The 23,709-nt window shown below is 44.8% G+C and overlaps 1 protein-coding gene across 1 annotated transcript in view; it reads left to right on the plus strand.

Annotated features, from left to right (window-relative positions):
- Window positions 1-22,075, plus strand: part of LOC147679447 (ubiquitin-conjugating enzyme E2 G1-like) — a 71,516-nt gene extending 49,441 nt beyond the window's left edge. Inside the window, exon 6 of the mRNA XM_086943015.1 lies at window positions 21,563-22,075. The gene's annotated coding sequence lies outside the window, so the exon portion shown is untranslated. The remainder of the gene's footprint in view (window positions 1-21,562) is intronic.
- The last annotated feature ends 1,634 nt before the right edge of the window (window positions 22,076-23,709 follow it).

Raw genomic sequence — 23,709 nt, forward strand, 5'->3', positions numbered from 1 at the left:
TGTTTATATTTCACCTTTTTAACACTCTCAGGGCATGCAAGATCAAGTAAGCCATTGCAGGACTAGTGTTTCTGTATTTGTTTTTGCTTTTGTGTAGCATATTGCTCTTGTATAGTGCATAGTTTGCACTGAATCACCTCCAGGTGTTTATAAGAGGCCATAATTGAGAGCGCTGGCATGGAGGCTGAAGGCAGAGTGAGTTTTTTACACTGCCTGTCAGTGGGTCAAAAAAGGTGTTCAGAATACATAGTCATCCAATATGGGGGGTCTCGATTCCTTGGTAAAGGATTCGATTCTCTTCAGGGCAAAGACCAGACTTCTCTTCTTGTTACACCACGTCTTAGCAGAGAAAGTCTTGCAAACGGCAGTTCTGTGAATTATCAGGAGAGGGCAGGAAGTAAATGAGGCCATCTTGAAATTGTTCTACGCCCACTGGGCTAACTGACTTTATAAACAGTTTTGTTCACATTGCTAGGTATTTGAACCATAATAAATACAAAAGCTCTAATGGTGTGAGAACCAATGTCACTTGGAGTTTCAACACCAGAGAGGAAGGGGCAGCAGGGAGGAAGCCTTTATGCTCTGCATCTGAGCGAGTTTAAAATTATTAGACACCACTCCAAGTGGGGTAAAGATAAATTACAAATTCTTGTCTTTGATGTTGTGTGTGTTCAAAGTTACTTCCTGTTGATTTGTAGAAGTTTGTTGAAGGTTTTCTTCAGTAAGAAAAGAGCTCTGGAGATTCCCCTTTCACTCGATGTGCAGTCGATAATGTAAGCCAGGATTCTCCAACAAGTAGCTGGTGAGCTATCATTAGCTCTCCAGCTACCTTTAAATAGCTCTTCTGTGTGCAGCCCAGCTGACTACATTAGAAGATTTTGATTTGTTCAATTAATGTGTACGCCTGCATTTGAGCTGGAAACTTTTGTATTTTCAAAGCTTCTAAGCCGTTCTGATCTTTGAAGAAAATTGGTTGACTTTCCAAAATATGTTTAAAACTGATATTTCAAAGATAAATATGCGGCACTGGAGAAATGTATTACTAATATTACTCCCTTGGTTCCAAAGGCATTGCAGCTATGACTGTCATGTAGAGGCATTCAAATCTGAAACACTTACTGCTGTGAAACCTGCCTGGTGCACTAAGGTGATCACTGTTAGTAATCTCGTACGGGGTGGCCACTATTGTAATAGTGACCACATCAGATAAAATTATAATACTAATATTATTAGTAGACCCAACTCTAAAATGGAAGTCAAAAATCTTTAGCCAAGGATTGCAGCAGGCTGTGGCTGATGATAGCTCCACTACGCATCATAGCAGTTGGACAAGGTCCTGTTGAAGCTGTTGACTTTTGCTGGAAACATTCAGGTTGGGGCTGGGGGGATTTGAAATTTGCACCCAGAGAAGATCCCTCAGCTAGTGAATATTTCTACATTTGGACCTGTATTTTTGGAGCTTTCTTCCAGAAGGGCAAGGTTGCCAGCTATAGCTGAAAAGGGCTCGACGAAGCTGGACACTGTCCCATGGGAGCCACCTGAAAAGTATTTGCTACTGCAGAAAACTTCAGAGCAGGAGAAACCTGAATCTTTTGCCCAGCTGTAACACACATGCATTAGATTGGCTTTGTCAAGTTTCTTCCAGTCCTCCGTAGGGCTTAAAAGCCAAAACATTTCTATGTCTCAGGTTTTCAGGGATGATAGTCGGAGTTCAGACACCAGTAAAGGGTCCAGGACCTTGGGTGCTATTACTTGAGTCAAGATGCACTCCAGCTGAAGCCACAGCAGGGTACGGGGCAGGTCCAGTTGGCACTGGTCCGCTGGGCAGTTGCCGAAAAGCGTCATGCACATTGTTGTGTTCCTGTAGCTTGAACAGGAGGTCAGGTTTATGATCCGGGAATCCACTTCCTTGTCCCGGGTAAAAAAGAGAGGAGATTCAGTTGTTTGTGGCTCTTCTCTGTTCACAAAGCGCAGGTTTAGTCCTCTTCTGATTCTTCCACAGATCCAGTAATATTTTGCAGGAGTTACTGTGGGTGCCACATTTATACCTGGCACCAGTTTGTGGATGGGGCTGATTCCTGGCTCCTTCCTAACCAATAGGGTTAATGAGCCCAGTGGTAATCCTACCCCCTTTTGCAGCATTTCCCATGAGCCCTACAGCAAACAATCCCACAGTGCCCCTCTCTGCCTAAATCCAAGATGGTGAAATCCTTCTAGTCTCGTGCAGAAACATGGCAATAAGCAGCCCCTCTTCTGTGGTCCCTCCTAATCAGTATTGGGGCAGGCCCCTCCCCACTGTGATTGGAGCCTGACCGAGGGGTGGAACAAAGAAAGGGTCTGTGCAGGTATCATCTGCCTGTGACGGGGGAGGCCCCTTTTGAAATAATTAAGTTCCTGGGCACGGCCTAAATGGGTATTCTGCAAGAGGATCAGAAACATCTCCCCACACCCAACCCTTTGACTTCTAATCTTGGAGCAGTTTTCACACCTAATTCATAGTTAAGCCCTCAGAGGGCTGCGGCGGGATGCTAACGCAACTTAGCCTCCAGAAGCTTTAGGCAGGGAAAGGTAACTTTCTAGAAGTGCCTTTTTGATAATATTTATTAACAATCAGACTTCACCAGTGAACTGGGTTTTTATAAATAAATAAAAGTCTCAGAACGAAATCTGTAGCTATTTTCACACTGGCATCCAAGTGTTTTCCTTTGGGACAAACAGCCTTGCTGCAGTGAAAATTTGTTTTTGGGGACTTTTTACTGTAAAGATGTGTTTGACATGGTATTTAAAAATAGGACATATACAAATTGTTATGTTACACTTACAACGCAACTTTTACGTCGTAATGCTGTTACAACGCAGCTATTACAACGCAGGATCCATTACATCGGATGCCATTACAACGCATGGCATTACATAGCAGATGCTATTACAACGCATACCATTACATCGTAAGTATTGGTAAGTATATATTTTTTTTTTATTTAATATATAATTGATTTAATTATTATTAATTATAAATAAAAAAAATTATTTGTTTTTAAATATTATAAATTAAATATATTAATTTAAGTAATTTTTTAAATAAGTATGAGTATAGGAGTATATGTTTTGGGGTACTGAGGTATATGTTTTGGGGTGTTTGGGTATTTTTAGGTTTTAGGGCAGGGTTTGGGTTTTGGGGTACAGGGGTGTTTTTAGGTTTTAGGGCAGGGTTTGGGTTTTGGGGTACATGGGTGTTTTTAGGTTTTAGGGCAGGGTTTGGGTTTTGGGGTACAGGGGTGTTTTTAGGTTTTAGGGCAGGGTTTGGGTTTTGGGGTACAGGGGTGTTTTTAGGTTTTAGGGCAGGGTTTGGGTTTTGGGGTACAGGGGTGTTTTTAGGTTTTAGGGCAGGGTTTTGGGTTTTGGGGTACAGGGGTGTTTTTAGGTTTTAGGGCAGGGTTTGGGTTTGGGGTACAGGGGTGTTTTTAGGTTTTAGGGCAGGGTTTTGGGTTTTGGGGTACAGGGGTGTTTTTAGGTTTTAGGGCAGGGTTTGTGTTTTGGGGTACAGGGGTGTTTTTAGGTTTTAGGGCAGGGTTTGGGTTTTGGGGTACAGGGGTGGTTTTAGGGCAGGGTTTTGGGGTACAGGGGTGTTTTTAGGGTAGGGTTTGGGTTTTGGGGTACAGGGGTGTTTTTAGGTTTTAGGGCAGGGTTTTGGGGTACAGGGGTGTTTTTAGGTTTTAGGGCAGGGTTTTGGGTTTTGGGGTACAGGGGTGTTTTTAGGGCAGGGTTTGGGTTTTGGGGTACAGGGGTGTTTTTAGGTTTTAGGGCAGGGTTTGGGGTTTTGGGGTACAGGGGTGTTTTTTGGTTTTAGGGCAGGGTTTGTGTTTTGGGGTACAGGGGTGTTTTTAGGTTTTAGGGCAGGGTTTGTGTTTTGGGGTACAGGGGTGTTTTTAGGTTTTAGGGCAGGGTTTGGGTTTTGGGGTACAGGGTGTGTTTTTAGGTTTTAGGGCAGGGTTTGGGTTTTGGGGTACAGGGGTATTGTAGGGTTCAGGGGTAGGTTTGTGTTTTGGGATAATTAAATTATATTTACCATTTTTAAATTAATTAAAATATATTTAATAAATTAAATTAATTTTATATCATTAATTACATTTTTAAATTAAATTAATTAAATAAAATACATTATTTCAATTAATTTAATTTAATTTCAATTATAAAAATATGTACATTAAATTAATTTCATTATTTTAATTAAATTATGTCCATTTTTTATTAAAATTACATTTATTAAATAGCCATTAATTTAATTTAATAAAATAATATCTATTTTAAAATGTATATTAATTAAATTAAATTAATTAAATTAACTTAACATTTTTTTTAAAAAGGTATACTTACCTATACTTACGATGTAATGCCATGCGTTGTAATGGCATCCGATGTAATGGATCCTGCGTTGTAAAAATTCCGTTGTAACGGAATGCGTTGTAAAAATCCGCGTTGTACTGTCACCAATCCATACAAATTTCATGTACCCTGCCCTATGAGCAATAAGGCCTGCTTAGAGGTGACATATTAATACTTAAAAGGAAGGTTTAAATTGCTTAAAAGTATTTATTTTGGCAGGTTGAATTCCACTTTAAAAGCTGATTAGTCGGGCTACAATGGTAGGCCTTAAGCCATGTTTTCACTGTAGTGGATGGCACAATAGGTGCTGGTGTCCACTAGTAACATTTAACTTAGACCCTGGGTACACTTTGTACCATATACTTGTGACTTCTAGATACATTTTATATTCCAATCAGGTGTGTACCAATTTTATCATATTGAAAGCAGTAGCATAATGTTAATGTTAATGTTATGGGTGTCTTATATAGCGCTCGGCTACTCCAAGGAGTGTCCAGGTGCTTTCTGACCCACAGCAAAGCTACAGAGGAGAAAGAAAAAGGTGAAAAAATACAGACCGGTCACTGTCCATAGAGCCACGTTTTCAGACCTTTTCTAAAGGCCAGCAGGTTCGAGGAACAGCGGAGCGACAGGGGGAGGGTGTTCCATAACTGAGGAGCCAGGTGTTTGAAAGAACGTCCCCCTACCCTTGCTTTCCTAACAGCAGGGACAATAGCCAAACCAAGAGATTCTGATCTAAGGGATCTTGTAGGTTTGTAGAAAGCAAGGCGTTTCTGGATATATTCAGCCACCACCGCATGGAGTGCCTTATGCGCCAGCGTAAGTGCTTTAAAAACAATCCGCTTCCTAACAGGGAGCCAGTGTAGGGAAAGTAACAGGTCCGAGGCTCTCGCTCGGCAAGGTAGGCCAAAAATGGCCCGTGCCGCCGAGTTTTGGACCACCTGGAGGCAGTTTACCGCTGGTTACCAGGGGTATAGTGCACAGATTTCTACAGCCAGCAAAAGCAGTTCAGGCACAAATCTTGGGTTACACCACACACAAGATGGTCCTTTCCTACATAGACCAATTTCAGTTGCACTGGGAATACTATAGTTGCCTCATTGCAATTGTCTATCGGGCTCTTTCTGACCTCCATTAGTGCACGCTTTCTAATGCGGGTGTCTAGGCAAACATCTAAAAAGAGCAGCATCTGAACGTTGCATAGAACTACAATCTTGGTTTGCAGGGCTGCTTGCAGTATCTTCTCTTCTTTCTGCAGAAACCTCCATGACCATCACTGTGCTGCCTCCGGTCTTGCTATCTTTTCTTGCCCCTGCAGACAGTCTGAATTCCCGGCAAACCTTCACTGGACATCTCAAACCTGAGATCCATTAGGCCCTCTGGACCATTTTCAGCACCTTCAAATAATACTCAGAGGGGACTCCCACCCAGCACCTTGAGCTGGGCTCCACACCTCAGGTTGCCCAACAAGGCACACTGTTCTAGTTTCTTCAGGTTCGGTTTTTAAACATAGTAGTTTTACATGAGTTATTCTGGTATCTGGCTCTTGCCTTTTCAGGTTGATCAGTTTGGCCACTGATGTCCTCACATTCCAACTCGTGACTTTTCAAGCTCACCATTTTTTCTTTCACAAATTTGACCAGCTTTCCAATTCTCACCATTTTGAAGTCTATGCTTTTACTTAATGCCATGTATAAAATGTAGTAAGCCATGTTTTCCTTTTCATAACTCTCTGATTTTGGGTGTTTCAGTACTCTAACTGCAGTTTGTGGTGTAAAGAGATCCTTTTTTATCTTTCTGTTAGCCAAATTACAAATAATATAGACTGCAGCACCTCTTTACAAGTTAAACCTATTATTTAGAGGGTGGGGGGCTCTCCACTAACAGAACTCTTCCATGCCCACTTTACTTACCAGAGTCCACAAAGAAGCAGGGAATCCGCCTCAAGCAAACTAGCTGCAATGGTGTGCTTTGGAGCCAGTAAAGTCTCCGCCATGGCCTCTTCCTCTTTCATCCTCATCTCTGGTGGCACTTTTTAGTTCATGTCCTGGTCCACCATGGCTTTCTCCTCTGTTCTTCGCTCCACATCAAGCTTGTGGAGTCACCTGAACGCTGCCTGAATTTGGAGGAGCAGGCCCAGCTCCCACCATCAGTTCAGATTTCTGCAGTTCATGTGCTGGAAGAAGAATGGTTAGGATAAAGCACAGTTACTGACCTTATAGGGAGCCATACCTAAGCTTATATCCACCTATCCAGCTCATTTGTTCTGTGGTCAGGAGCCTTCCAAGAGTCTGGCCATCTTGCGCCTCTGCGAAGCTACTTTTCTGAGATTGAGGGGTGGAAGCAGGTACTCATTTAAGATTTGGAGGTGGCACACTTGTGATTTGATTCAGGCTGACACGTCTCCTGCTTATGGTTTAGAAGCATGTGTTACCGGTCTACATATTATTTCCCTTTCCTTTTAATAGATGACTGTTGCATCACATATACACAGACAGAACTTAGAAAGGACATAGTTTCATTGCTTCAAAGGAACCATATCACATCTACCAGGAGAGATTCTAAAAGGGGCTTTGCTCATTGACAAACCATGATAAACTTGGTTCTCCGGGGTCAGCCCTAGAATACTGTCTTCACCATGGTAATGACCATATGTTTATGATAAAGTAGAGAGAGGTAGGGTGGAGGCTTTTGAAAATATTGAGTCAAAGATATCGTATTTATGTGGATTACTAGAATGCTTGCTAAATCTTGTTAATCATACCGCACGCTCAAAGTGTTCTTTGGGTCTGATCCGGGGTCCTGCACTGGCCCAGTCTTCAGTTTTCATTGATGGTTCTTCTGGGCATTTGACATCGTTTGTCTCTAGAATCTGTCTATTATTTTGCTTATGTTAGACTTCTAATAGCATCCCTCGATTTTGAACTTTCACTTGTGCTGGAAATCCTATTGATTTTCTCCCTGTCCCATTTAGAATGTTTGTATTTTTTTATCATGTCAAACATTCCTGTTTCTTCATCTCCTTCCGTGTCTGAGAATGAAGCCTCCTTTTACAGTTATAAATGATCTGATCTGTTCCTTCCTTTTTCTCTCCGTATTGCATCATATCACACACTTTAATTATTATTTTCAATTGACTGCCGTGAGGTGGTCTTGTACCTCGTATCCCATATCTATGTGTGTTGAGAAGTATCGGGATAGAACCATCTGAGCATATCTTCAGTCTAAACAACTCCTTCCTTTGACTATGATTCTCTTTAGGTTATCTGTGACTTAATATTCCTTTTCTGTTATCTTTCCTTCAAAGGCATCCTTTTTAGGTCGAGTTTACTCGAACCTATTGCCGTCCATCCACTTTTTACGATCCGGATTGTCAATAGTTCACGAGAAGCGAATCACGTGACAAGCTCCTCGTGCACGAGCTTCCCCCTGCCAGCAGCATTTGCCACATCAAAGGGTTCCGCTGCCCCGACCCCCGCCGTCACTTATTCACGGCCGCAGGCCGTGACTTCAAAGGGTTCCGCTGCCCCGCCCCCTGCTTCACGGCCATCTGTTCCCCAGCACCTCCCCTCTCTCTCCCCTAATTATTCACTGCTGGCCTGCCGGCACATCTAGTTTTCCACAGCTTTCGTTTTCTGCTTGATTGGTTGCTTTGCTAATGCTTGTTGCTGTCGGGGTTGCATGTTATTAAGCTTTGATAACCGTGGGGGGATGTCATAACTCGTCTCTATTTCATGACATATGTCTCCCACATGGTCAGACGGCCACAAACTAACGGTGTCCTCTTGCAGCCTTTAGTATCGAGTTTTGTCACGGAGCAGCAGAACTAACACAACATCAGAACAATCCGTTAGTGTCTTCGGCATGACCGCGAGATGCTGTCCATGCAGATTATGCATCAACACTGGTGCAGATGCAACCCTTTCCCTAAATAACATTTTCCTAGAATTGGTGCACGATTTGACTCTTCAGCGTTTAATCCTTTACCCCCACATTTAATTGTTTGGAGTACGATATGCGATCACGCGCATAAATGAGGCGCACCCTGCAAGCTAATGGCGCAATTGCGCCACCTACAGGACACGGGGAAAGTAGTTGTCAATGCTCCACAGTTCAATTATATCAACATTTGTACTTGGGTATGACTTCGTCGTAGCTGGAAGCGCCGTTTGCAGTTTAATTAGAAACTGTTTAGTTAACCAGTTCAACAATTAAAATGTTAATTGTTATTTATTTTGGAAGCATAATTTTAATCCTCAGAATACATTTACAGTGGCTGGAAATTGACCAGTCCTTACTCTGCCAGGCATATTTTTGTGTCCTGGAAGCCATACAAATCCGCCCTATCCAATCTCTCTATGTTTTGCCCCCACTATGTCCTGTCATATGCTAATGATTAAATTCAGCATCTAAAACACTGAATTTCAGAGCATAAATGTTTGCCCCCAACTTTGAATATCCAAAGTTGTAGTCCTAGAAGAAATGCTCACAGTGATCTTGGGAGGGGGTGCCCTGTTACTCACTCAATTCAATAAGAATTGGGAGCAGAAAGGCATTTGAGACTTCTTGCATTTGGTATGGGAATTATATTAGTAGGGTGAATATTTTTTGTCTTTTTGCAGGTGTACCATATAGCACTGAATTACCTCCTAGGTGTAGCATGTTTTTTGAATGTGTGAAGCGAAGTGTAGTACTGGGTTTGTATTCTTGTATCAGTAATAAAGCTGATTTCTCCTTTAATAGAATTCTGATTGTAGAAGTGTTGTGTCCTTCTGCCCTCTGTTTCAATCGTTTTTTGTGTCCTTCTGCCCTTTGTATCCCTTGTTTTTTGTGTCCTTCTGCCCTCTGTTTCAATCGTTTTGTGTCCTTCTGCCCTTTGTATCCCTCGTTTTTTGTGTCCTTCTGCCCTCTGTTTGAATCGTTTTGTGTCCTTCTGCCCTTTGTATCCCTCGTTTTTTGTGTCCTTCTGCCCTTTGTATCCCTCGTTTTTTGTGTCCTTCTGCCCTCTGTTTCAATCGCTTTTTGTGTCCTTCTGCCCTTTCTATCCCTCGTTTTTTGTGCTTCTGCCCTGTTTCAATCGTTTTCCCCTTGTTTTTCGTGCCCTTCTGCCCTCTGTATCCCTCGTTTTTTGTGTCCTTCTGCCCTCTGTTTCAATCGTTTTTTGTGTCCTTCTGCCCTTTGTATCCCTCGTTTTTGTGTCCTTCTGCCCTTTGTATCCCTCGTTTTTGTGTCCTTCTGCCCTTTGTTTCAATCGTTTTTTGTGTCCTTCTGCCCTTTGTATCCCTTGTTTTTTCTGTCCTTCTGCCCTCTGTTTCAATCGTTTTGTGTGTCTTTCTGCCCCTTGTATCCCTCGTTTTTTCTGTCCTTCTACCCTCTGTTTCAATCGTTTTTTGTGTCCTTCTGCCCTTTGTATCCCTCGTTTTTGTGTCCTTCTGCCCTCTGTTTCAATCGTTTTTTGTGTCCTTCGGCCCTTTGTATCCCTTGTTTTTTTTGTCCTTCTGCCCTCTGTATCCCTCGTTTTTGGTGTCCTTCTGCCCTCTGGCCTGCAAACTATCCCTTCCCCCCTACCCTGCCCACAAAACTACCCCGACCCCAGTCCCCCTACCCTGAACTCCATTCCCTACATCCCTAAACTACCCCGCCGTGCCTCGACTTTGTAAACTGTCCCTTCTCTGTCTGCTTTGAGCCTTAAAACTTAAGCCTAGGCCCAAATGGATGGATGGGTGGATTTTTTGGGTAAAGTTTTACTTAATGCGATTTTATATAGCGTGAACTTTACCCGAAGGTGTCAGAGCGCTTTACATAAGAACCAGTTGCAAAACATAAGGACTTTGGATTACATGCGTTTGATAAAAGATACAAATATAAAAAAAATGTAAATGTCTTCACGCAAAGAAGACAAAGAAGAGACTGTTGATTATAGTTATCTCTATATACATACGTGCTCACTCGCAACCCATATGCCTGCTCCCCCTCCCCCATCTGCGAGCCTGAACATTCATTCATCCACCCCCCCACCCACCGATGCACACACCCATCCATGCATCCATCCATAGTCATCCGCCCATCCAAGCATACACCCATGCATCCATCCATCCACCATCTATTCACCCACCCACCCATCCATGCATCCATCCATGTATGCATCTATCCATCCGCAATGCATCCATTCATCCGCCATGCATTCAAGCACCCATCCATGCATTCATCCATACACTCATCCATCCATCACCTATCCACTCAGCACCACCACATTATCACTCAGCACCACCACATTATCACTCAGCACCACCACAGCATCACTCGGCACCACCACAGCATCATTCAGCACAACTCAGCACCACCACAGCACCACCCCAGCATCACTCAGCGCCACCCCAGCATCACTCAGCGCCACCCCAGCATCACTCAGCGCCACCCCAGCATCACTCAGCGCCACCCCAGCATCACTCAGCGCCACCCCAGCATCACTCAGCGCCACCCCAGCATCACACAGCGCCACCCCAGCATCACACAGCGCCACCCCAGCATCACACAGCGCCACCCCAGCATCACACAGCGCCACCCCAGCATCACACAGCGCCACCCCAGCATCACACAGCGCCACCCCAGCATCACACAGCGCCACCCCAGCATCACTCAGCGCCACCCCAGCATCACTCAGCGCCACCCCAGCATCACTCAGCAACACATTAACACTCAGCGCAACACCACAGCACCCCTGTACACCACAGCAACACAAATCAGCACCACCACAGCAACACTCAAAGCAAAGACCAAAGCCATTGGGATTTGTAATATCAATACATGTAAGTCAGGGAAAAACTAAACATGTAGCTTTACTAATGCTATAGGTGTCACATTTGCTAATTTTATAACTATTGGCATTTCAAAGAACAATATTAATAAATGTAATATTTTAAAAACCTAAACATAACTTAAAAAATAATTATATTTACAATACCAATAGCTCCAACTTTTCTAATGCGAGACCTATTGCATTTCCAATGCTTGTTTTACATGGTATGTGTATTTTGGGTTTTATTAGAGGCTAAATCATAGCCCCTAACTTGTCACTAGCCACAGTTTCTTATTTTGGCCTGAGATAGAGCATTCCTGTGTTGCTACAACTGATTTCCAACAATCCCTGCTTTTTAGTATTCTCCAGTTTTAAGAGCTTCCATCTTTTTTCTTTCCCCTTCATTATCTACACTTGTTTTGTAGGGGGGACTAAAGAGTATTTTCTGTTGTGAGTATATAAGCTTGGCAGGGGGTGTGATTAAAGCTGGTTCATGCCTATACCGGGCCATTAGACAAGACTCCACAAAACCGCTGGAGGGGTTGAGAGCCAAATGGGAAGCCGACCTGGGAAAACCCTTCGAGGATAAGGATTGGGAAAATGCACTTCAGAGAGCCACTAAAATATATATGGATGCACGATTTCGGCTGATCAGCTTTTATACACTGCATCATGCATACATCACCCCAGATAGAATCAATCGATATTTCCATAGAGAGGACGCAGGCTGCCCACGCTGTGGCGAACATGGAGCCAGCTACTTACACATGATGTGGAGTTGCCCACACTTGAGATATATTGGCAGGAGGTGACTCGGGAAATGAGAATCATAGGGAGGGTAGTACCATGCCCCCCAGAACAAGTGTTGCTTAACCTGTTCCCCCACTCAGCAAAGACTAAAGTGACAGCAAGGTTTCAGGACTTGGCCGTTATACTGGTAAAGCGAGACCTGACCAGCAGATTTATTTATTTATGCATTTTTATATAGCGCTGACTTTACCCGAAGGTGTCGGAGTGCTTCACAAAAGGAACAGAAATGAAACATAATGAGAAACATTACAAAAGAACAGATTACAAAAGCATACGTTACATAAGGTAGTAGTGACATTTGTGAGCAAACATAATACATGAGGCTATAAAAATTGTGAGCAACCAAAAATACATGAGGTAGTAAAGGTAATAGTGACAATTGTGAGCGAACAAAATACATGAGGTAGTAAAAATTGTGAGCAACCAAAAATACATGAGGTAGTAAAAAGTGCACAAGAGGAAAAAGTGACAAGTGTGCAGTTACAAGAGAAAACAAAGTATAATTTGAGGTATAATACTGCAATAAGTGCTAGACACTCAGGCACAAGAACAAGCGTTATGTAGGCAAAGGTGGCACTTGTGCAAGTATCAAAGGTAAAAACATGTGAGAGGTAGCAAACCGTGTGTTACAAGGGCAAAGTGGTGTGTGCATGTTACAAAAGGGCACCAAACACAAGTACATGGAAAATACTGCAAAAAGGCAGACACTCCAACCCCAGGAATACACTGGGAAGGCACTTCCATGGTCATGGAAAGTAGAAATTATCAGTAGTGGGAAGTCTTCCTCCAAATAACAAAAGGACGTGAATTACTTTTGGAGGTGTCTCTGGAGGAGGAGAACTTTGAGGTCCCTTTTGAAGGCCTGGGAGGAGGCGGTGGTCCGGAGCTGAGGCGGAAGGAAGTTCCAGATTCTCACTGCGTTGCCTGAAAAGGATTGGGCCATTGTTCTCTCCTTCTTGAAAGTGGGAGGTTCAAGTAGTAGATTCTCCGCATTATGTGAAGGTCTAGAGCCTCCAGAGAGTTTCAGTTTATTCGCCAGGTAGCGAGGAGAGGAGGGGAGGAGGAGTGCAAGGCTTTGTGGGTGATACAAGCGGTCTTGTAGATCGCTCTAGCCTCGAAGGGAAGCCAACGGAGGGTGGATAACATCGGTGTGATGTGATTGCTTCTTTTGGCCCCATAAATGAAGCAAGCTGCTGAATGGAAAACAGACTTAAGTGGGGACAGGTGAGATTTGGGGAGGCCAGTAAGAAGAGAATTGCAGTAGTCTAGTCTGGAGAGGACCAGCGATTGCACCAGGGTTATAAGGTCCTGCTCCGGGAAGAAGCGTCGGATTCCCCAAAGAAGGCACAGTTGGTAACGAGCAGATTTTGCAATAGAATTGATGTGGGGAGTTAGATTGAGTTTTTTGTCTAGAATGATTCCAAGGGATTTTGCGCTGTCGACAATGATGGGTTTATTGTTTAGTAGATTCATCCATGATTGAACCGGGGGAGGAGAGAGTGAGGAGGAGAAGAGGAGGAATTCAGTTTTGGAGGGATTCAGAATCAGTTGATGAGTTGACATCCAGTTTTGGATGGAGTCCAGAGTAGAGCTTAGGATGGAGAGATCATGAGTGGAGGCAACCTTGAGGTAGAGTTGAGTGTCGTCTGCATAGAGATGATAGTGAATCCCGGATTTGCTTAGGAGGTTTCCCAGTGGTTCTAAGTAGAGATTGAACAACGTGGGTGCAAGTATAGAGCCTTGAGGAACACCCTGACCTACCGCCACAGGAGAAGAAAGACTGTTCGCTATTTTGATCATTTGGGATCTGTCAGAGAGGAAGGATGCAAACCATTTAAGCACAGTGCCCTCCATGCCCATTCTCTGTGGAAGGATATTGAGGAGGGTGTTGTGATTGACAGTGTCAAAGGCTGCAGAAAGGTCAAGGAGAATTAGAAGACAGGACCCCCCCCCCCCCTCCCCCCCCTCCCCCCCCTTCTCCCCCCTCAGCGCGTCATCAACCACTTGCAGTAGGGCTGTTTCAGTGCTGCAGTTTTGGATGAAGCCGGACTGACAGTTGTCAAGAAGATCATTGTCCTTGATATGACGAGAGAGTTGTTTTGCTACACATCTTTCTGTGATTTTCGCAAGGAAGGGAATGTTAGTGATGGGGCGGAAGTTGTTGAGGTCCTTCGCATCAGCAGTGGGCTTTTTAAGCAGAGGGGTGACCTGCCCAGTTTTGAAGGAGACAGGAAGGGAGCCTTGCCAGAGGGAGAGGTTGATCAGAGTGGTCCAATAGGAAAGGGAATGGGTATAGAAGTCAAAGGCAATGGCACTGGGGATAGGGTCAAGAGAATGGTTGGAGGGCTTTGTTTCGCATATGCACTTGAGAAGGGCATCTTCAGATATGGGGGTCAAAGCTCTGCCAAATGGCTAAGGATTTGCGCTCCTCTGGAGGTGTAGGATGAGCGACGTGATCCACAAGTGATTTCACTTTTTCATCGAAGAAAATAGCGAAATCCGCTGCTCTTTTAGTAGAATCCTCCACCTCGGAGGATGGGGGAGAGCAGCTCGGAATCTTGATGAGATTGAATAGTTTTTTGGGTCTATTTTTGGCGGAGTCAAGGAGGGTTTTGAAGTGCGCCGCTTTCTCAAGGAAGATATGCTTGTGGTACTTGGATCTTGATGTGCGAAGCATGGCTAAATTGTCTGTGGAGGGCACTTGCCTCCATTGCTTCTCCAGGAATCTTAGCTGCTTCCTTTCCTCATAAAGGGATTTGTTGAACCAAGGTGCTGAGGGAGTGGGCCTTATCCTTTTGCTTTTGAGTGGAGCGACGTTATTAATTTCAGCTGCAAGAACTGTGAGGCATTGGGAGGTGAGATCGTCAACAGCTATGTTCGGGTCTAGCCTTGGAAGTGATAGCAAAGCTGATTCACAGAGGGGACCAACATCAATATTTTTGGCATCACGGAACCAGGAGATGGCCCTCCTGGGTTGGCCAAGTGTTATAGAGTGTGAAAGTTGAAGAGAGAATGGGATGAGGTGGTGGTCAGACCAATCTACATGGAATGGGGTAGTGGTAGAAAGCATGCCTGCTTTAGAAATAACAAGGTCCAGGATTGCGCCCTTAGAGTGGGTTGTTTCAATGCAGTGTTGGATAAGATCGTTTGTAGAGAGGAAGGTGGCCAGAGAGTTCGCAGAGGAGTCTTGCGGTACGCCCCAGTGGAGATTGAAGTCACCCACGAAGGTCTGATTGTCACTTTGTGTGTATTGGTCGCTGATGAAGTCAGTGAGATCTTCTATAAACAAAGGGCCACTACGAGGCGGGCGGTAAATGATATGGAATCTGAGCGGTGAATGGTGTTTCTTTTGAAGCTCAAGAGAAAGGCATTCAAAGGTGAGGGAGGAACTGCTTGGAGAAGCCTTAAGTTGGAGGGCGTTTCTAAAGATGAGTGCAACACCTCCCCCGTGTTGTCAGTTCTGTCATTCCTAAATATGGAGTAACCTGTGGGTAATAGGAGATCAAACATAGAGTGAGAGGTATCTTTGAACCAGGTCTCTGTGAGGAAGAGCATGTCAAGTTTGTGAAGGGTGATGGTATCGGAGATTTCAATTTTGTGTTTTACTGCAGATCTGCAGTTGTGAAGCATACAGCGCAGCTCTGTCAAGACTGTTTTGGTGACGGGGGCTCTTGGGCTCTGAAGGGTGATCAGGATATTGTACTTATGTGGGGGTGCCCGGGAAGGTTTAGGTGGATGCTTTGTTCTGACAGAGGTGATGGTCGGAATAGTGTAGATAGTGGGGTTGCTGGGGTATGTCTGTTGAAGAAGGGTGCTGTTCAAGGGCTTGTGTGAGTTAACGACGTTTGCAGACGAGAGGTTGGGCTTGGCTGTATTGCGGTGAAGGGGCGAGGTGCATCTCATGGGAAGTTGGGAGGGAGTAGAGGTGGATGGATGGATGGGTGGAGATCTTAGAGCATAAAAGTGAAATGGCAGCTGTAAGCTGGGAGATGGAGGTGATCAGAGAGTCTAGCGTATTTTCCCGTGAGAATGAGGCAGAGCACGGAAGGTTGGGTGGCTCGATTGAGACAAGGGGGGGTGGAATTGGTGGTGGAAGTCTGGGAGAGGTGGGGGGACAGGAGGTAAGTTGGGGAGAGGTGGGGGACAGGAGGTAAGTTGGGGTGTGGGGTTCACAGGTGGAGTAAGTGAATTGGGCGTTAAGGGAGAGTTGTCATTGTTGGTGTTGCAAGAGAGAGAGGAGTTAAGGACAAACTTAGTGGGAGAAAGGTGCGGAACACGGCGGTAGGGAAGTAGGGGGGGGGGAGGCCTGAGTGGCGTCATGGGAATGTAGGAGGTTTGGGAGGAAGCGAGGTGCAGTGGTTGTGGAGGTCCTGTCAGTTAGGAGAGGTGGCAGTGAGGGAACGGTCATCTGGCAGAGTGAGGGGGGTTGAGAGAGAGGGAAGTTGAGGAAGGGAAGTGGTCCTGCTGGGCCCGAGGGAGGGAGATGGAAGGGGTTACTAGGAGGGGAAAGGGGGTAGTGCAGCAGTACTGGAGGAGTAGGAGGGAGGAGAGAGATGCAGTGGGAATGTGGCGAAAACTGGATGAATGGCGAGGGGGTGGAGAGGAGGGATCGAAGGAGGGATAAGGGGAGCATAGGGAAAGTTAATTGGGGGAAGAGTGTTGGAGGAGAGGTGGACTAAGAAGGGGGGTGATAGGGAGAAGTATGGGAGAGGAGAAGAGATTGGAGTATCGTGATAGTGCAGATGGGACGAGGAGCGTATTAGCTAGTGGTAAGGCTGAAGTAATGTGGGAGGGGACATACTGTGAGGGGGGAGGAATAGGAGATGAGGTAAGTTGGGGCGGGGAGGGAAGAGGGCCGACCTGTGCTTCTCGAGAGTGCAGCCATATGGAGTGGGGTGGGGTCGGCGGAGGAGAAAGGGAGTAATGGGTGGAGCTGGAAGGAGAGACAGGGGGAAACCCGGTTGCAGAGGAGGGGAGTAAGGAGGGGAAGAGGTGGTCAAAGAGCGAGAGGCAGGTATCTTTGCCTTGGATCATGACAGTACCGTTGTTATAGAGTGAGATAGTGAGGTAGCCATTGAAGCACTCAGAGGGGGAAATTTTTAGTTGTTTCCCATAAGGGATAGAGGAGGAGGAGGTGACGTTGAGGGAATTGTAAAAACTGTTGGACCAAGAGGGGGTGTCGCAAGTGAAGAAAATGAAATCTTTTTTGAGCCTCCCAAGACAACCATTGTAAAATTGATCAACAAAAAGGGAGTCCGGGAAACGTTCAATAGTGTTATGCTTCAGTCGTTTTATTGTAGCTTTAGACTGATCGGGAGGATAAATGATTTTGTAGCAATTGGCTCCAGACTTAACTCGAGAGGTGGCCATGTTGGGAGGATGAGGGGAAGAAGGGTGGGGGAGGGATGAGAGGGGTGTTATTGGGAAAGCAGTGGTGAGGAGAAATAAAAGGGCAAAAAGGGGGTGCATAATCTAAACGTTTATGGTGAGATAACCGAGATAATGTGCCGTCAGGGAAGTGAGGTGGGAATTTGTTGGGCCCTTCATCTAGGAGTATTTATTTATTTATAACAACATTTATAAAGCGCGAACGACGGCCCTAAGGCATCTCGGCGCTAGATAACTGCGATGTTTAACCCTTGGAGGCACTAAATACAGAGGATGGTGGAGATCAAAGATTGAAAAGCCAGGTTTTAAGGCTTTTACGGAAAGACAAGAGGGAGGAGCTGGTCTTAATTGAGTGGGGGAGTGTGTTCCACAGTTTCGGTGCAGCTACCAGGAATCGTCTGTCACCCCAGTTGACAGTTTTAGTTCGGGGGACCACCAGATCAGAGGAACTAGAGGAACGCAGTGTTCTAGACGGGCAGTAGTAGGTTAGGTTCTGAGTGAAGAACACTGGTCCGGCATTGTGTAGGGCCTTGTATATTAGACATAATGCCTTAAACTTAATCCTCTTTTTCACCGGGAGCCAATGAAGTTGTCTTATGGTTGGTGAGACCGGTTGGTATTTAGAGACGCGCCCTAGAAGCCTTGCGGCTGCATTCTGGATAACCTGCATTTTAGCTAGCACTCTCTCCTGAGCACCTAGAAACAAGGCGTTGCAGTAATCTAGGGTGGAGAGAACCAGGGCGCTCACCAAGGTTTTGGCAAGATGTTCGGGTAAAAAGGGCAGAATTTTCTTAATGAGCCGGAGTTTGTAAAAGACGGAGGAGGAGATCTGGTTAGCATGAGGTAGGAAGTTCAGATGATTGTCAAACATGACACCCAGGTTCCTGACCTTATCAACCGGGTTTGGAGGCTGGCCCATAGACGAAGGCCACCATGAAGAGGAGTATGAGGTGCCACCTGGCACTAGATAAGTTACAAGGGAAATATTTGCAAATAGTAGGGACCCATCACAGAGCAAATACAGACAAAGTAGAACAGAATAAAAATGACCACCCAGTGACCATTAGAGAACACTGAACTTAGTATCAGCCTGCTAATAGAACCAAATTCGGTACCAGCCGCCATGTATGCCCAAGTTCTCACCAGACTACTATATGACCTTAAGCTCCTATGAGACACTAACGTTGGGGCAAAGAGCATAGGGTGGATCACAAATTGATTAGCAATGTCTAGAAAATGCACAGCAACCTCGTCATCTTCAGACCACCTCTGATGCAGCAGGAGTCATGACTCAATTTGAACTGACCCCCACGTAGAAAGTTGCTTAATAGGTGCAGCAGGCACTACTAGATGTGCACCTGTGTAAAGGTCTAAACAATGCAGCTGGCCTAAACGGTGCAGCTGGCACTACTTGCTGCGTAGCTGTAAAAAGGGCCTAAGTGATGCAGCTGGCACTACTTGCTGCGCAGCTGTAACATGCCTAAACAGTGCAGCTGGCACTAGTTGCTGCGCAGCTGTAAAAAGGGCCTAAGCGATGCAGCTGGCACTACTTGCTGCGTAGCTGTAGGAGGCCTAAACGGTGCAACTGGCACTACTTGCGCAGCTGTAAAAGGCCTAAACGGTGCAGCTGGCACTATTTGCTGCGTAGCTGTACAAGTGTTAAAAATAAATACCACACAGTTAAAGAGTTAAGCGGATGGCGATTATGATGGAAGAATGCATTTCTCGCAGATGCCCGCAGGGCTGTCCGGTTGCTGCAGGAATCACTGGCCGTGAAGATGACACATCTGGAAGACAGGCTGTGAGCTCACTTAATACAGCTCAGTAATAGGGAAAAAGTAATCTGGAAGACAGGCTGTGAGCTCACTTAATACAGCTCAGTAATAGGGAATAAGTAATCTGGAAGACAGGCTGTGAACTCACTTAATACAGCTCAGTAATTAGGCGCGCGGCATCGAGGCGCTCACCTGCTCCCGGGTCTGCTCCCAGCTCTCCACCGTGTTGAAGGGAAAGCTTGTGTCCATGAAAGATCAGACAGAGACAAAATGGTGTATCAGCAGAGGACTTGCTGCGCTGAAGAAAGTGAGTCTTCCCGCCCTCCTGTGGCGCTCAGCAGTTACGGGCTCGATCACTGCTTAGTAGGGCAAAAGGTGATGCTGAAGCAGCAAAAGTGGGCTCAGGACATGAGGAGCACGAGAAACACTGGCGTAAATCTTGTTTTCATCCGCCATTTTGGGGTCTGGCGCAGTGAACTGGGTGATGGATTGAGAATCCTTTATCTTGAACTTATTTGGGAGGGTTTAAACAGAGCAGCAGCCAAGGCTTGGCATGGGGGCTCCAAATCAGACCAGATAACCCCTTGAGCAGAACAACAATTGCAGGGGGCAGGCTCCGATTATATCAGGTTCCAGACACGGCGCCATTGTAGAGTCAGGCAGTACCGGCGCGAATCATGCTGGCTGCTCACTGAGCAGTCCTGGCCGCCATGGGAGTCAACCCCACAGTGCCACTTTTTTTTCTTCCTTTCATACATGTGTATGTACTGTTTCCTTCCTGCAACCTGTTTGCAGAAACGAGATATGGAAGCGTGTGCTGCTGGAAGAAAAAGTTGTGGCATTGTTTAAAAGTTAATCAAGCAAATATTATTTTCCTGACATTCTTTTCTCTGCCCTGTTGGTTTATGAATCTCTTTCACACCTATCGCACACCTATCGGTTTCATGTTTGGTGCTTCTGTTAGTTGGTGATTCTAGAGGATTTCACCCACATAGTTTGGTTGCATTATCAACAGTTGCCTCATTTAGTGATGATAAATGTTGATACCTACAGCAGGGGATACACATGTCTCCTATCGGTCAGCAGTTGGTTCTTTGCAATAAACGTTTGTTTTTGACTCTTGCTGGTCTGAGTCTCTAATTTGGACCCTGTGTCTCAACTTTCCAGCTCCTTTTGGATTGATTCAACTCTTCTCTTTTAAATGTAGGATTTTGTATTTTCTTTTGGTGTCCCTTCTCTCTGCTTTTAAATCATTATCTTTTTTCCTTTTGTTTTGCCCTCTCTACTGCTTCTTTGTGTTGCCCGAGACACTTTTTTCTCTTTTCTTATGTCTGTATTTTTCCCCCGTCCCTACTTGCCCCCGCCACATATGGCTGCTTCTTCGTGTCATTATTTCCAACGTCTTCTCCCCCACAGTTTCAGGCATGAACTTCAGGTCTGCATGCTCTCCTAGTAGTAAGATAGATGCTCCAGGTCTAGGCCAGCAATTTAAATGTATGCATTCTTTGTTCCTGTCCCTATTCTTGCTGTACCCTCTGCTGCCTCTGTTATTTGTGATCCCACCTTGTATTGTGATCAGCTTTTCCCTCCTGGTAACTATTGTCATGTTAATCATCTTGTTCTTTTATGTGCTTGTATCCGCTATCAATTAATCATTTACTTGCATTTAAAGCTGTTGATTAAGCTACTCTAGTATCTCGTAATTTCTTACACGGGCCCTATATCACCACCTCGGTTGCAATCGACTAGTAATCATTTGCAGTGAGCCAAGAAATGAAGGCTAACGTGTATTTTAAATAACTGTCAATTCCGTATCGACTCTTTATTATTTTGGGTCATTTGAGACTTTTATTGGGTAGTGTGAAAACATGTGGCGGGATGGAGAGAGTACAGAAAATAATAGCCGGATTCTCAATGTTTTCTGTGAGGTGTGTCTTACTTTCAGCGCACACCTGATTTGCTCCTGTATTTCCTAGAGTAACTCACACTTACTCATCGAATAAATATTTGTAAATCTGCCCATTGTGATGTTTTGTAACAAGCAATCTTTTTCAGGTGTATCTTGGGCAGCCAGACTTATTTAGACACAGTTTTCTGGACCTACCAAAGGTGGTCAAGTTATAGAATAAAATGGCTACTTTGAAACCATTATTTGTATTTTGAGTTCATTGAATCTGCCCCCGGCATTTTTAATGAGCCTTCCCTAGGAGCTCATGTTTTTGAGTGTTATACATGTGCTAATTAACAATATCAATGAACTACAGCAATTTTCATTGTTTTTCCTCTTGTTTGTCACTTTTAGTATTGATGTCAATTAACTGCTAGCAATAGAACATTAAATATCATTGACTTGGTAGAGTGGTAGAAAAATCTATAACGGCTTCTTGTCTTTCTTTGATTTCAGATTTCAGCGCAAGAACATCTTCTCAGTACTTGATCCTTAAGCAATAGTTTTCACTTTGTGGATAAGAAAGATGGGGATTTCATGCTCTCGCCGTGAGCTTGAAATTTTGTATTTCATGCCCATTTTCTCTTCCTCCTTCTGAATACTTTGCCTTTTTTGTTTTGAGTTTTTTTAGTGTATTCACTGCATAAATTATGAATGATTGGTATTCAATCCCGCCTAGGACTGTACATTTATTTATTCCAAATAAATATACCTTTTGAAAATGTAATTTTAAAATGACTTTTATATGTTCCCCTTTATGCAGTACATAATGTTTGCAAATGTCTTTTTTTTCCCCCATGTCTTTCTTGTTGGTGTAGTTTTGGAAAGGATTTTTGTCACTGTTGGTTGCGATGGACTATTTGTTAATGCAATTCTTGGTTATTAAATAAAATATTTTTTCAGCAGTTTTGATAATGCACAAGTTGAAGCTCAAGTTCAGCTAAATCCAATAAAGTTGTGTATATTTTGTCTGATTTGTCAAACCTGTTTCTCTAAGTACTCATCAGTGGCTGACTCTTTAGAGTCTAGAGGTTTAATAAAGCATGACTATATCTTGACCACCAGAATACCATTTAAGTGGCATATAATCTGTTCTGCCTTAAATTGCTTTAGTGAAGGAGGTAAAAGCTTACCTAGACATGTTAAAAACTTGCCCAGTGCACGTCAAATTTCATGAGTCCTCCAGGATACTTTCCTCGAGAGAGCTGAAATGTCCTGTGTATTCACTCCTAGAATTAGGAACACCTTGCCACTGACTTTCCAGCTACAATGCTCCAACTAACATTTTTTTAAACTTTTTGAATGCTTATTTGCAACAAAAGACCTTTGTCCTTTCAACTTCTAGTCTTGGTGTTCAGATTGGTACTTGGAGGCAATGTGTTTTCCTCAGTACAATGCACCCACTGTCATCTTGCACCTGATATCCAAAAGAAATAATATGATGGCTGGGATGAATGGGTGTATGGGTGAATGGATGCATGGGTGCATGTATGGGTGCTGGGTGGGTGGGTGGATTAATGGATGGATGCATAATGGATGGATGGGTGTATGGTGCCCGGATTACTGGGATGGATGGGTGTATGGGTGAATGATGAGGGCAACAGAGGGCAGAAGGCCCAAAAAACGAGGGCAACATAAGGCAGAAGGGCACACAAAAACGAGGCAAACAGAGGGCAGAAGGCCACAAAAAAACCGAGGGAAACATAGGGCAGAAGGGCACGGAAAACGAGTGGAACAGAGGGCAAAGGGGCACGAAAAACGAGGCAAACAGAAGGCCACAAAAAAACGAGGGAAACATAGGGCAGAAGGGCACGAAAAAAGAGGGCAACAGAGGGCAGGAGGCCACAAAAACCAGGGCAACATAAGGCAGAAGGGCACGCAAAAACGAGGCAAACAGAGGGCAGAAGGCCACAAAAAACGAGGGAAACATAGGGCAGAAGGGTACGAAAAACGAGGCAAACAGAGGGCAGAAGATGCAAAATGGATGGATGGGTGAATGACCAGGGCAACAGAGGGCAGAAGGCCACAAAAAACGAGGGCAACATACGGCAGAAGGGCACGAAAAACGAGGGCAACAGAGGGCATAAGGCCACAAAAAACAAGGGCAACATAAGGCAGAAGGGCACGCAAAAACGAGGCAAACAGAGGGCAGAAGGCCACAAAAAACGAGGGCAACATAAGGCAGAAGGGCACGCAAAAACGTTGTCAAGACGTGCTAAGTATAGTCGCCGATGTGACACGCGATCCTATTACATGGCCACATTTGCGTCGCAACTACGTGCGATGTGAAAATGGCTGGTGTAACTGCCTTTACGATGTAATTGCCACAATGCGAACGCCCGTGATGACGTTTATTTATTGACATTTATTGAGCGCGGCGAATACCCGTAGGCGTCTGACGTTGAGGCCAATGGATCATCATACAACCTAGCCAGTGGCAGTGCACTGATTGATTTGCTGACCTCGGACTCCTCGCCCCCGTGTCTGTTGCCGGCTTGAAGACGGAAGGACTCCAGCAGCACGCTCCCACTAAGTGTGAGGTCCCTCCTGCGTGAGTACCTATCCCATTGAAGTGACTGACTTTTGGTTCGGTTAACTTGTAA

This window comes from Lissotriton vulgaris, chromosome 11, assembly GCF_964263255.1.
Source record: "Lissotriton vulgaris chromosome 11, aLisVul1.2, whole genome shotgun sequence".
In the NCBI taxonomy this organism is placed as follows: domain Eukaryota; kingdom Metazoa; phylum Chordata; class Amphibia; order Caudata; family Salamandridae; genus Lissotriton; species Lissotriton vulgaris.